Source organism: Argiope bruennichi, chromosome 5 (assembly GCF_947563725.1).
Source record: "Argiope bruennichi chromosome 5, qqArgBrue1.1, whole genome shotgun sequence".
Classification (NCBI taxonomy): Eukaryota; Metazoa; Arthropoda; class Arachnida; order Araneae; family Araneidae; genus Argiope; species Argiope bruennichi.
Window position 1 is genome coordinate 1,560,170 of NC_079155.1, and position 13,029 is coordinate 1,573,198.

The window sequence follows — 13,029 nt, forward strand, 5'->3', positions numbered from 1 at the left end:
TTCCCTAGAATTTTGATTTTTTTTATTGTTATTTTTAAAATAAATTATAGACGACCCTGAGAAGCGCATTTTCATTCCATGGGGATCCTTTGATGGGATCAAAACATCGCTGATTTTTATCCAGTTCGGTTGTTGTCATCAAAATTCTCAATTGCCGAAATGATCGCATCAAGCGACAGATATTGGATACATGATTTTAAAAAATTGTCACGTTTCTGTTAAAATTGGTGTTTTTCAAATTTCCACTTTTTAAATTGTTAATGAACAAAACATTACTTAAATGCAATAAAAAATACAAAATGAAAAAAAAAAAAGGAGCCAAGTTAGTAATTCACTAATAACAAGTTTAATCGATTATCATAGTCCAAAATGTGGAAAACGTTTATGATAGCAATTTTATTGTTTTAATGTTTGACTAGGCAGTCAAAAACAGACAGCTATGATTGCATTTGGACTAAATAAGGGATGAAGGGGAGGGGAGGCGCACCATTGGTTTTCCACATTTAAATAAAAGGCTATTTATCAGAGAGGAAAAATTTTAATGTGAAAGTTAAAGATAGGAAAATGCGTATTCAGGAGCTGCCGAACGTTAAGATAGCTTATACATGACAGGATTAAATATATATAAAAAAACATAAATTTGCGAAAATAATTTAATTTTTTTCCATTCGAACGAAATTTTATAATTCCAGTTTAGCATATGGCATACGATAAAAAATATTTGACAAAAATTTCAAATCTTTATTTCTTTAAATTCAACTTTATCTAGAAAAACAATATTGTCTTTACGTACTATTCTGTCTGTCCAAATATGTGGACTAAAAAAAGAATTTAAATTTAATTTTTTTATTTATTATATTTTTTATTTATTAATTTTTTTTTAAGATTTTAGATATCATAATGATCAATTTTTCAAAAAATATGGTGGAAATTTAACATAAAAAAACAATAATAATTGTGGCGATCGGCTCTTAAAAACATTAAATACTAGCGTTTATTACGAGCGTCATCATTTAGAAAATGAATTCAGTTTTAATAATTAAGAGAAAATGTTAACTTCAAATTTAATTTTCAACAAATCTTTTCTTTTGTGAAAATTGATCATCAAAACACTTTCTAAAATCATAGAACAATAGTTTTTGAAGTATATTTTTTTTTTCTGTCCTCGAATTCGAAAAGTGCTAAAAATACTTTTTTCTTCGACTCTATTTTTTGCAGCAAAATTGAATTTTTCAAAACATAATGCATATATCGGTCTGAAAATGATGTCTCACTTTTTCTTTTATGCAACTGTGTTTAACCGGAATTACAAACATTTTGCTCAAATTAAAATAATAATAATAATAATAATAAATATATTCCCATACTCTTGATTTTCTAATTCCCTTAATATAATGAAACTGTCATAACACTCAACAGCTTATATATTGGTCAATAACTTTGCTTTTTTCAATTTTTCCTCTCATAGTAATAAACCTTTTAATAAAAGTTCGCTTTTCGAACCAGAAAGCTCTCTAAAGGCTATCAATTGGCGAAGTTACAGCGACTCCACCCCTTACTCTGAGAGAAAAATAGCGGAATTTTTCGGATAGCCTATTATTTTTTGTGTTATGCATGCAGTTAAATTGCCGGTGTAGTCTTTTATGCCAAAGTACAGTTCGAGCGGACTACACGAAGGAAGGTGTATTACATCCCTTAAATGTAGTAATATTGCATTGGATGATACTTGACTGTGATTAATAGTGGTGAGCATGCGCACACTTCAGGTAGGGAAAAATCTAGTACAACTCAATTTTTTTCTTACCTTTCTTCTGATCCCCCGGGGGACACCTCTAAATGAGGATGAGATGCTTCCGGCTTGGTGGTTGGATCTCGCCACCCTGGAGGGTAGGTACACAAATAGGTGGGAGATCTGACTCCTCCCATCAATGACGGGACGTACTTCCTTCGGGGAGGGTTGTACCGTGGCCGGTGACAACCCTCCCCGAAGGAACCCTCCCCCGGTTGACAACCCTCCTGTGGTGAGCCCTTAGGACTCAACCACAGTTCCCGCCAGTGTTGCTGTTGCGGCGGTCCGGTCATGCAGCCTTATGGTTTAAATCTGTGTGCCTTCGTGGCGGGTCGGGGAGTCAGATGGTTGACTTACCTTTCTTTTGAAGACAGGGAGCAATGAAAGAAATGAAAATGATTGAGGGATTTAAAAGCAATAAATTAGTAATGTAATTGCATGCTTTGGGAAAAGCTGAAAATTTTAAGATTTCACAATGTATGAGTAAGCTTTTTTAGTAAGAACAAAAATATTCTTCATAACTATTGCAACAAGCAAAAAGTATGGTGTTCCATAGATTTGCATTTCACTCTTTTAAGCATGTGTCCGAAAACTGATACTAGAAGAGATTTACAAATTACGACTCAGACGGAGACATTTTCAGGTTCGACACCAGATTCCACCGAAGAACCGGGTCTGGTGCACATTCAATCCATCGGGGCCACATGTCCTCCCGGTGGCGTGGTGTGGAAGTTTAGAGAGTGCCAGCTCAGGTGTCTTCCTCGTCATCCGACCGCGGGTCCAAATTACGAGGTCCGTCTCAAAATAGCGGTAGTGTTGTTTTAAAACGGTACGTTAATATAACTAAGCTAAACTAAACTCAAACGGAGACGAGTGCATGAATTTCAGGGATGAGAAAACAATGATGGGTTATATTTTTTGTCAGAATACTCAATATCATCATTTAAAACTGTTAACTTTATTAGCCTAATTCTGGATCTATTGCATTTGCTGTTGCTTTTTTTTTTTCTTTTGAAGAAGAGTTCTGCCCTTATATTTTCACTATTACAAAGTGGTCATATTTCTTGAACTTTCGCCTGCGACGCTGCAAGCTCTGAGGCTAAAAGCTGAAATTCAGGACAGTACCAACTCATTCGAGCCATGTTATTACTTAACCATTCACTTCCGATAACACACCGAGTGAGGCAGATGCACTGGATGTTTTTTAGAGAGCGGGCTTGGAGAGATGGTCAGATGCGCGAGTGGAAACAATCTCTTCCATTGTTCATAGCACTAGCATTTCAGTCGGCGCAGTAAAGCTGTGATCATTAGAAAAGCGTAATGTTTTTTTGTTTTTTTTTGCCTCAATTGTGTTCTGTGGATTGCCGTGTTCCAGCTCGAGTTTCATTATAGATTCAAAGTCCGACAGAAGGACTGCTTCTTCTTCTAAAACAATCTTACGTTAGGTTAAGATTCGTTTTAAAAAATTCATATATGAAAAAAAAGAAAGCCATGTAAATTGTGCACTCCAGGATATCCGAAAAGAGTTTGAGTCGAAATGTAACAATATCCAAGAAGAAGTTCTCTGAGATGTTTAGTAGAATATCAGTGAGCAAACGAAAAATGAGATAATCTTAGAAAATGCTTATTTTTCATTTAAGAATCATGAAATGCTATGTAATTATGATTGTTTGAGTCAATAAATCTTTCTCCTTGCCAGAGTCGTCGGCTTTTCGACGAATTTAAAAACTATTCTCCTCTCCGTCGATATTGCACGAACGATAAAAATTCAACGATAGAGGAAGATTGCGACTTTAATGATACGCATTTTGTGTGTTATAAATTGGAAGGAATTTTTTAAATGACATTTTTCTCGTTTATTTTTAGTTACCATTTTAAAACTTGGCATGATATAGTTTGTTCTAAATAAAATTCGAAATTATTTAGAACGGTGAGGCAAAATCCATGTCATTTGACTTTAACTACTTGTAATTAAAAGTGATGTAATCTAACAAGGGTAAACATTAAAAAATAACAATTGTTATGGTAACAGTTTTCATTATTTGCCCTCCCCTGAAATGTCAACAAACGCCACGTTCCTCCCGGCTTGTGCATCCAGCGAACGATGTTCCCTGATAGTCTGCTCATTGCCATGGATACCGCTAGACATCAATGTGTAGAGGCGCTAGTGTCGACTTCGTAATAATAAAAAAAAAAAAAAGAATCCTGCCAAGTTTTCGAGGATAAGAGCGCGCTAAGACAGAAGGAAATTAAAGCATTATAGAAGCATGATCTCACTTACAAGAGTCAGTTATTCTGCTTTTCGTGAACTAATGACGAATTTCCTTTAGGTAGGTGTTTTTTGTTGTCGTAAACACTTTTTGGAGAACTGCCAATAGGCAACCGTTGGGAACTATGCGACATTTGCTCTTAGCTTGGGCTTTCAAATGAATTTTTTTTTGTTGTTAACTTCGAATCCACTGAATGCAAATATTTTTAGGAATGCAGTTCTGTTTTTTAACTTGTTTTATTTTGGTGAGTGTTCATTATTTTAACGTTAGTATCTTTTTATGATGGATCATTTAAAATTTACAAGGCTCGGTTTTATTAAATTGTTAGATTTTTTTTCTTCTTCTAGTTACGACTTTTCTGAAAAGTATTTTACAAAAATGGCCACAGGCGTTTTGAATTTCTTCTGATTTTGAAAATAACCGTTTGTACCGTTTTTTACTTGCAAATGATTCTTCCATACACACATATATATTAATTGAATTAACATTAATTTGCTAAAATTGAAAATAATCATCTTCTAGAAGATTTTCTTTCACAACTTATACTATACATAGAATATATAAAGTTAAAATCAAAATTTCTGTGTTATAAAGATTAATATCAACTCGATATAATACAATTCTTTTTAATTTTTTTTTATTTACGTGACATGCTATACTATTATAGGTATGAATTATTAATTACCAAACGAGTTTGCCCTGCCTTACATCCCCTTGTGCCCCAAAGTACAAAATGTAAATTGTAATAATAATAAGATACTACAATTTTAGACCAGTGGTCGAAATAAGTAAGATGAAATATAATTTTAAAGGCGGAAAATAAGTACACCAGAATATGTTTTAATTATGCTGATATTAAAGTATTTGTTAAGACATTAGAGTATATGTTATTTACTGGCTGAACAACTTGAGCATTTTTTCCAAATGAATACCAGGGTCTATTAATTCTTTGTAAAAATGTTCTTTGTAAGTTTCAAAAATTTCTTAAGTTTTGATCAGAATATTTCTGTGATAAAATGTAAATTGTTGTATTGGAATATTTTCTTTCAAAAGCACGATTCTTTTTTAAACATTTAATGGTCTTAATGAGTCACCGTTAATGTGCAAAAATTATTTATTAAGAACAGTGTATTCGAATTAATTCGTAAGCTATTGAATATCTCAATTATTTTTTAGTTTCGAATAAATTATAAATTCCATTCTTGTAATGTTATTTAAAAAAGTTCCTGAAAAAAAAAACGAAAAAGAAAAAAGAATGAAAAGAAACGAATATGCTCCATCATTATTGATATAAAGCATTGCCTCCGACGGCTGAAGATACTGGCGTTTGCTTAAATATATTGCTAGTCTACTAACTGCATATTAGTATAAAACAATACTCATACAAATAAGCAAAACAGCGGTTGTTCATTTTTCTTTATGCAATCTTTTCCGTTAAATTAAGTTTTTTTTTCCTTCTTTTTTATTGACTTTTTAATATATTTGTCTCCGTGAAATCTCGCTAAATTGCAAAAGTGCTTCATTTATTGTAATTAAAATAGTGCAAATAAATTTTGTTAAAAAATGAATATCAATATGGGTTCTTTTCTGAAACCAAGCTAAAGTTATTCGGTGGGGTGTGTGTTTTTTTTTCTCCCCAGTTTTGATCCGGAATGTTGGCTGAAAAGGGAGTGAAATGAAATCCAGTAAATAAATAAACAAAATAAATTTGAAAAAAGTGCAGATACAATGGAACGATTAATTATTAAGAAAAATTTTTAGTTATAGATAGTATATTTGATATTACACTTTCACCATTTTTCCTTCAGTTTTTTTATTTCTGTTTTCCTTGATTTATCCGCAACGATCAAATAAGGGTGTTTATTACTATTGCCACAATTTGGGCCATCTTACATCGATTAACAAGTAACACCACCATCACACTTGTAGCAAATATTTTAGATTTCTTCTTCCGCTTTTTTTTTTTATCTGGTGTGACATTAAACAGCATATTCAAGCTAACTGCGAAAAATTACAAGTTAGATGCGAAAAATTCAGTTGCTTTTACCTCTTCTAAAATTTCCAAAATGGCGATAGGAGGTCCAGTTAGTTAAGTAACGATATTTTGTATTATTTTAAGAGAAGAAAAGCTAATTTTAACATGATCAAACCAACAGAATTTTAATAACTGCATTTAACAGTTTAAACTAAAGGGATTTTTTTTATTTAAATTTTTTTTTTAAGTACAATTATTAACTGCATTTGCATGGAAACAGCAAACAAAAGAATCCTTATTCTCACCAATAAAAATTGAATATCTTAAAAAATATGGAATAACAATGAAATAAATAAAAATTATTTTAATAATTATTCTTTAAAAAGTATTTCTTTGATTAATAAATGAATATCAAAATAATAAATTCAGATCCCTGAGAAAGTTGGACGAATTTACTAACTCCTGTAAAATCGAAAAATCACTAGAAATTCTAAAAGAAAAAAATAAATACAATTCATCAGAATAAAATATTGCAGTCAATAAATTTACGAAAATAAATTCCTTTATTAAAGTTATTACCATCCACTTTTATTAAAATAATTTGCCGAACATGAACTCATTTTATTCATTAAAAAGTATAATATTTTTGGTAATATTTTGATCTATTCTTTGTAATAAGAATTCATTTAAGTTGGAAAAAAAATTATCTCTCAATGTTACATAATTATTAACAATTTCCATTGTTATAACCTTTAAATGACAGAATTTCTTTCCTACCTGGCGCCGACTATCTTATCTGGATTTTATCTCTTTGAATTGCAGTTTATCTTTCAACAGCTTCCTTGTCATTTTATCAGAAATCTGTATATCTGTCTATAGTAATTATTGCCTACTTTGATTTGTTTATAAAACCAAAATGTTTTCATCGGATTCCCAAAAGACTATCACTTCCGCTTCTAAATTATTTTTCATTTAGTAAAAACAAAGTATGGAAAGAAAAAAATAATTTAGGTTCTTCATCGTACTACTGTATTTTATTTATTTAATAACAACAAGTGTAGCTAATCCAGCCAGTTGCAAATTTTGGAACTAAAACTAATTATTCTGTATAGATAATTCTAGTTTTATTAAAACTGTAGCTCTATTGCATAATATGCTTGGTTACAATAAAAAAAAAGGAAATAATTGAAACTTGGTACTATAGTACTACGAATAATATTTGAAACTCGGCACTATGGTACTCTGAATAATAATTGAAACTCAGTACTATTGAAACTATATTATCAAATATTCATGTAATTTTATAGACTAGTCGTCTATGGCGATCAGTTTGTTCACCCAAATTATCGAATTTTTAAATTGTTAATTAATTATTATGGAATGAATTTTTTAAAAATTCCCTTTGTTATTTGATAGATTGAAAATATGTTGCGTTAGTTTACTGCAATTAATATATATAATCGGAAATAAAAAACGGAAGTCAAAACCCTCTTACGGGGTACATGATTGGCAAAAGTATGCGATTGAGTGTTTTAATGGATGAGTTTGAATTCCATCAAACATTTAAAAGCAGTGTTACAAATAATGCACCGATTAGAATTAAAAAATATTATTACAATTAAGAGAAAAATTGTAGGAAATAGAAAGGATATCGTTATATTCGGTTTGGTTTGGTTTTTTATGGCTTGAAAGCCAAAATGTTGACTATGCTACACCAAACAGAGAAAAAAATGAAACCTTTGATTCTTAAGATAATAAAAAGATAATTTCTGTTAGACATTTTTTTTTTTAAAGATATAAACATCAATGTCCGCATGCAAGCCACAGCGATTACTCATGTGTCGGAGGGTAAGCCTATTTTTGCACTCGATTAAACTTTCTGATTGAGGCCTATTTCTTGATTCCTTTTATATCGCATTTCCTGTGACCGAATAAACTTTTTGGTGACGTGGCGATCCCGCTTCAGAATATTTCTAATTATATTTTGTATCTCTATTCGAAGCGCTGAATTCAATGCAACTGTAAAATTGTTCTACGAAACAATCCGAGATTCATATGATAGTTTGTTTCCATTTGACTGTTGCCAGTTGATAATAACTAATAACAGCGATTTCTATGCCATGTACGTTGGTGTTTTATATATAGGTGTTGATTTCATTAATATAGATTGCGCATGGTTTATGTGAATTGAATATGTGTAATTTGCAGTGCGGGATCCAGCCATCTCTTGGTTTTTTTTATAACGATTATTTATAATTATAATAATTTGTAATGCAATATTAAATTTTTAAAATGAATGCAGTATTTTATTTTTTCAGTAGTATGTTGAAGCAAATTTAAATAATTAATTCTTTTTTTTTTAATTTGCCAATTCTTAATTTCTACTCGTTAAACATATCTGCATCCCCAAATACAGCTGAGCTGATATTAACGTTCGAAGACCATAAATTTTTAAGAAATTATTTGCGTTTGGAATTATAGTGATCTAAAGCACATTCTTTGCCTAGGGACCCCAGCTGCTTTTGTATCTGCCATATGATATGGGGGTAGATATAATGAGTGCGAAAGAAGCTTCGAACTTTCCTAAAGCAGTTGATAGTACACAACAGGAGGAAGTTACGAAGTGAAAAGAATGATAATGTAAACTGAATCAGGATTTAAAATTGACAATTACGAAACATAAGTCGATTCATTTGTAACAAAACGGGAAAGGAATACATACATTTATGCTTCATAAGCTTACATTTAAGGTATTTTTTGAATAATAAAACATTCTAAATAAAAATTATTTCTTTGCCCAACAGCAGAGTATCTATACATTTCCTTCTTTCAAAATCGTCTGCATGTATTTCATTTTTATTATATTTTTAAAAACATAAATAGAAAGTCAAGGAAAAAATTTCACTGAAATGAAAATGAAGCCATTGAAAAGGTAAAATTTTGAACTTTAAGATTTTATGAAAATATTTCTTACGGAATAATTGACTCCAAAGCTACTCAGAAAAAACAGCAACATTTCGGCTCATTTATCATTTACTGTATAATTTTTAATAAATTTCTTCCGCACCAGGAAAAGTTGAGAGAATCCTTTCTCTTGTCTTAAATAATAAGTATGCAAAGCTTGGTAGAATGGGTTCATTTATTGGAGAGGAAATGTGGAACATGCATATGTATGTATGCGTATGTTATGCGTTACTGGTTTTCTCTCGAATGCCAGTTCTAACAGGCATTTTAAATTCTAATGTCGTTTCCTGAGTATAGAGTTTATTACAGATTGCCCGAATTCATCTTATTTTTAAATGGAAGGTGATCTCGATGAAGAAATAAAACTTTTATAACAGAAGTTTCAAAAACTTTACGTTACGAAACTTTTAAAACTTTTCATTCGTCATTTGTTAGTAAAAGTCACAAGTTTATAAAAACAAAATTGTATCGCGCCCCTACTTTTTGGGTAACAACAAAAATCTTTTAAAATAACATTTGTTTCCCTTGTAATGAGTACAATATTTAGATTTAAAACTTTTCTGTATCTTTGAACTACACCTCACACATTCTGCCATTTGGCGAAAAGTGTTTTTGCTATGGGAACACCCTTTTTCAAATCATTGTCTTTGCAACGTAAACACAATGAATGGCATGCCTTTACAAAAAGTTATCTACACTTAGCAATTATTTTAAAATGTTGAGTAAACAAGATGCTGAGTAATATTTTGAAATGATGCCGTGAATAATTATTTTTATATTTGAACTGTTTTTTGATAATGAAAAAGGCAGGCCGTATCCAAAAATGGTGCAGTGTTTTGAGCTTGATTTATTTTCTTGCGTTCATCTTGCCCTTATTCGAATGGATGAAGCATCCTTCCAGAGCATTCTTCTCAGAATGATTCCAGAATGTGCCGGGGTGGTCCAGTCAAAAAAAGCACATTCGTAGGTGTTCCATCCACTCACCATTCAGCATCCTGAGCAACATTTCTATTCGAGTATTTGTAATGGAGTAAAAGTTGGCGATTCTTTTTACATTTAAAATTTTCACTCGCGCTTCCTCTCTTAAAAGGGATCCGCCATAACAGGTTTCGCTATTTCAGTTTGCTGACATATTTTTGCATTTAAAAACCGCTTCCATCAGATGAAATGAAAACCATTCAAATAGAGGGTTTGAAAAGCTGGGAAGACAGGGATGAAACCCGCTTTAGTTCATGGCTTCATCCAATCCTCATCGAATCGGAGAGGCGATCACTCTGAAAGATGGAGTATAAAAATTCTCATATTTGTTCTTATACAGTCATCAAAATAGTGGAACACCTCTGTCACCTTTTCATTTACAGTGCATCCTTCACAAGTTTGTATCGGTAAAAATGACTGGAGAGGACAGATGTGTTCAAACGACAAACTGATGAACATAGTGAATGAATGACTATCCCGAAATTTTTCTCAGTACGTCTATCTTTTTTATTTATTTATTTTGCTGAATCGATTGGATGCCATAAAATGAACCTCACAAGAAAATGTTATGAATCATTTCGGGAGCTATATATAGGAACGTGCTGCGGTCACTCGGGAAGTATGACACATTTTTCAAACATGGATAGAAAATGTTCACATGTCACAAAATCTCGAGGTGAATGCATAAATATCACATATTTAATATTTTTTAATGAATTTCTAAACATGAATGTGGGGGGAAAGGGAATCGTAACATAGTAAAGTTTTTGCATCGGAGCAAAGCTGACTGCTAAAATGCCGGAATTCACAAAATGGTACGCATTTCCCAAATAGTTTTTTAAAAATTCAGAAATTTTTTTTAAATTCCCACCGTCGATTTGCAACGCCCACTTTTTAAATTTATTTGTATTTATAGATCTACTCTTCATGAATACGGCCATTATAATATAGCAGTTAATTAAATATTAAATTTGTTTTCAGATCAGATGATTTTAATTGAACGTGGATTTTTTTTAAAGGGCTACCCCCCCCCCCTCAGACGATTTCACGAGTGAAAATGGGATCGCAATAGAGAGAGACGATAGGAATATTTAATCAATTTTTTCTCTTTCTTAACAGTCTTCGTTTGTAAATAAATTAAATAGAAATCCATGGAAATCCATAACATATCTTATTATTCAATAAATTAATTAAAGCTAAAAGAAGAAAATGAGTTAGCTTCTATTATTTACTAGTCGTCTTTGGCGACCAGCCGATTTGCCAATCTTAATGCTAGTTAAATTTTTCAATTAAATATTTCATGAAACTTGTCTTTTAATGGCTTGAAATTTTGATAGTCATATAATTCACTCATGTTATTGTAAAGGCCTCAAGCCATTACGTACTATCTCTAATTTTCGGTAACTTTCTAATTTTCTGTCCGCTTATGTAAAATTTCACCTTTAAATTAAAGAAGAAATGATTAAACTTCAAATAATATAAAGAACATTTTTTACTGTAACCAAGAATTTTTTAAAAATGTGAGCACTGGAGACAGAATCGTTCACCATTTATGTACTACAGAACAATTTTCATGATTCATGTAATATCTCAAAAATTTCTCAGATTCATCATAAAACTCAGTTTACTTTCAAAAGGGATTAACAATATTTTATTTTGTTTTGGTCTATGAATGCACTTTATAAAATTATGAAGTCTAAATTTTATACCTTCCTTTGTTTCTAAGGGATCACATTTTGCGAAATATTCTTGACGCGCCAACTTTTAAATAAATAAATGAAAGTTTCAATCTTCTGCCATCAAATCTGATCGATTTAAGAAGTTTTGAATGTAATAGTGTAGAACAATCAATATTCTCAGAAGAGCTTTCGTTTTCTAAAAATTCATGTGCGCTGCCCTCATCGGAAATGGTGGTGCCCGCAGTCTAAGCATTCCTCACTGTTCAAACAAATCAGAGAAAAAGAAGAAAAAAAAAAAATGAAGAATGCTCTTGACGCAGCATGTCTTGTCGATTCAGAAACGAGCTGTGCTGTAAAAATACTTCGAATAGAGTGACTCTTAAAATAAAATTTGTAGAAAACATTCACACCTCTAAATCACACAAAATTTTTATTTATGATTATCTGGATTTTTTTTTTTTTTTGTATATTATCCAGTTAATTTATCGACACATCTTTATTCGCTGAGTGACTTCTAATGAACAAAACGAATGTATATCAAGGAAAATGAGTTGCTGTGGAGTAACATGAAAAGAAGCGATAACTAAATGATAGCTTGCCGGAAAGAGCGCAGAAAAGTAAATGAAGAACACAAAAGCGAGACTCGCGTCAGAGAGAGAGAGGAACATCGCACAGATTGGCGACAGGCCAAATCTGGTCTGCAACTGAAATTTTTAAGCCGCCTTTAAACTCAATGGCACTCCTTGCAGACTCGAGTCAGTTTTATACCATTTGGGTAAGCTAGGTTAAGACAGGAAATAATTTTTTTTTCTTAATCTCACTGAGAGGCATCTTTGATTTAATAAATGTTGTGCAATGAGCAAATTCAGATGCTTGCCACATCTCTTATTTATTGATACATTTTCTTCCTTTTTTCTTCTTTATTTTTTTATTTTCGTGGTTCTTCAAACTTTCGACATCCAAAAATAAAAATTGTAATGCTTTTTTTTATGCGTATATGTTTGATGTTCGTTATAAATGATTTTAGAGTTATCAAATTCCACATAAATATATTGTGGAATCCATACAAATATGTTTTGGGTGGGAATGTGTATCTCGGAGCTATATTTTAAAATATTTAATTAATTAATAAATTTAAGAAATTTTGATGTTTCCCACGATGATTTCCGAGAATATCATGGTATGAAAATTATTTTTGTTCCTTCTTAAAACTCAAAAAATATCTTTTCATTGATATCATTCAGTTTTTTTTCGGTTAAATTTTGAAAATATTTTTATGCGTGACTTAAAATAATATTTTCCACTATGACAATGGAATTAAAACAGTTTTCGTTGTTTCTGGACCTCCAAAATTGGAGCTAGAAAATAAATGTT

General features: G+C 31.3%; 1 protein-coding gene across 3 annotated transcripts in view; it reads left to right on the forward strand.

Moving 5' to 3' along the window:
* Positions 1-13,029, forward strand: part of LOC129968516 (retinol dehydrogenase 12-like) — a 49,166-nt gene that overhangs the window by 12,091 nt on the left and 24,046 nt on the right. Inside the window, exon 1 of one of the 3 annotated variants that reach the window (XM_056082485.1) lies at positions 3,967-4,119. The exons of 1 other annotated variant lie outside the window; for it this stretch is intronic. The gene's annotated coding sequence lies outside the window, so the exon portion shown is untranslated. Of the gene's footprint in view, positions 1-3,966; positions 4,120-4,162; positions 4,304-13,029 lie in introns of those variants that run through there. One more of the 3 variants, XM_056082487.1, reaches the window with a different exon arrangement.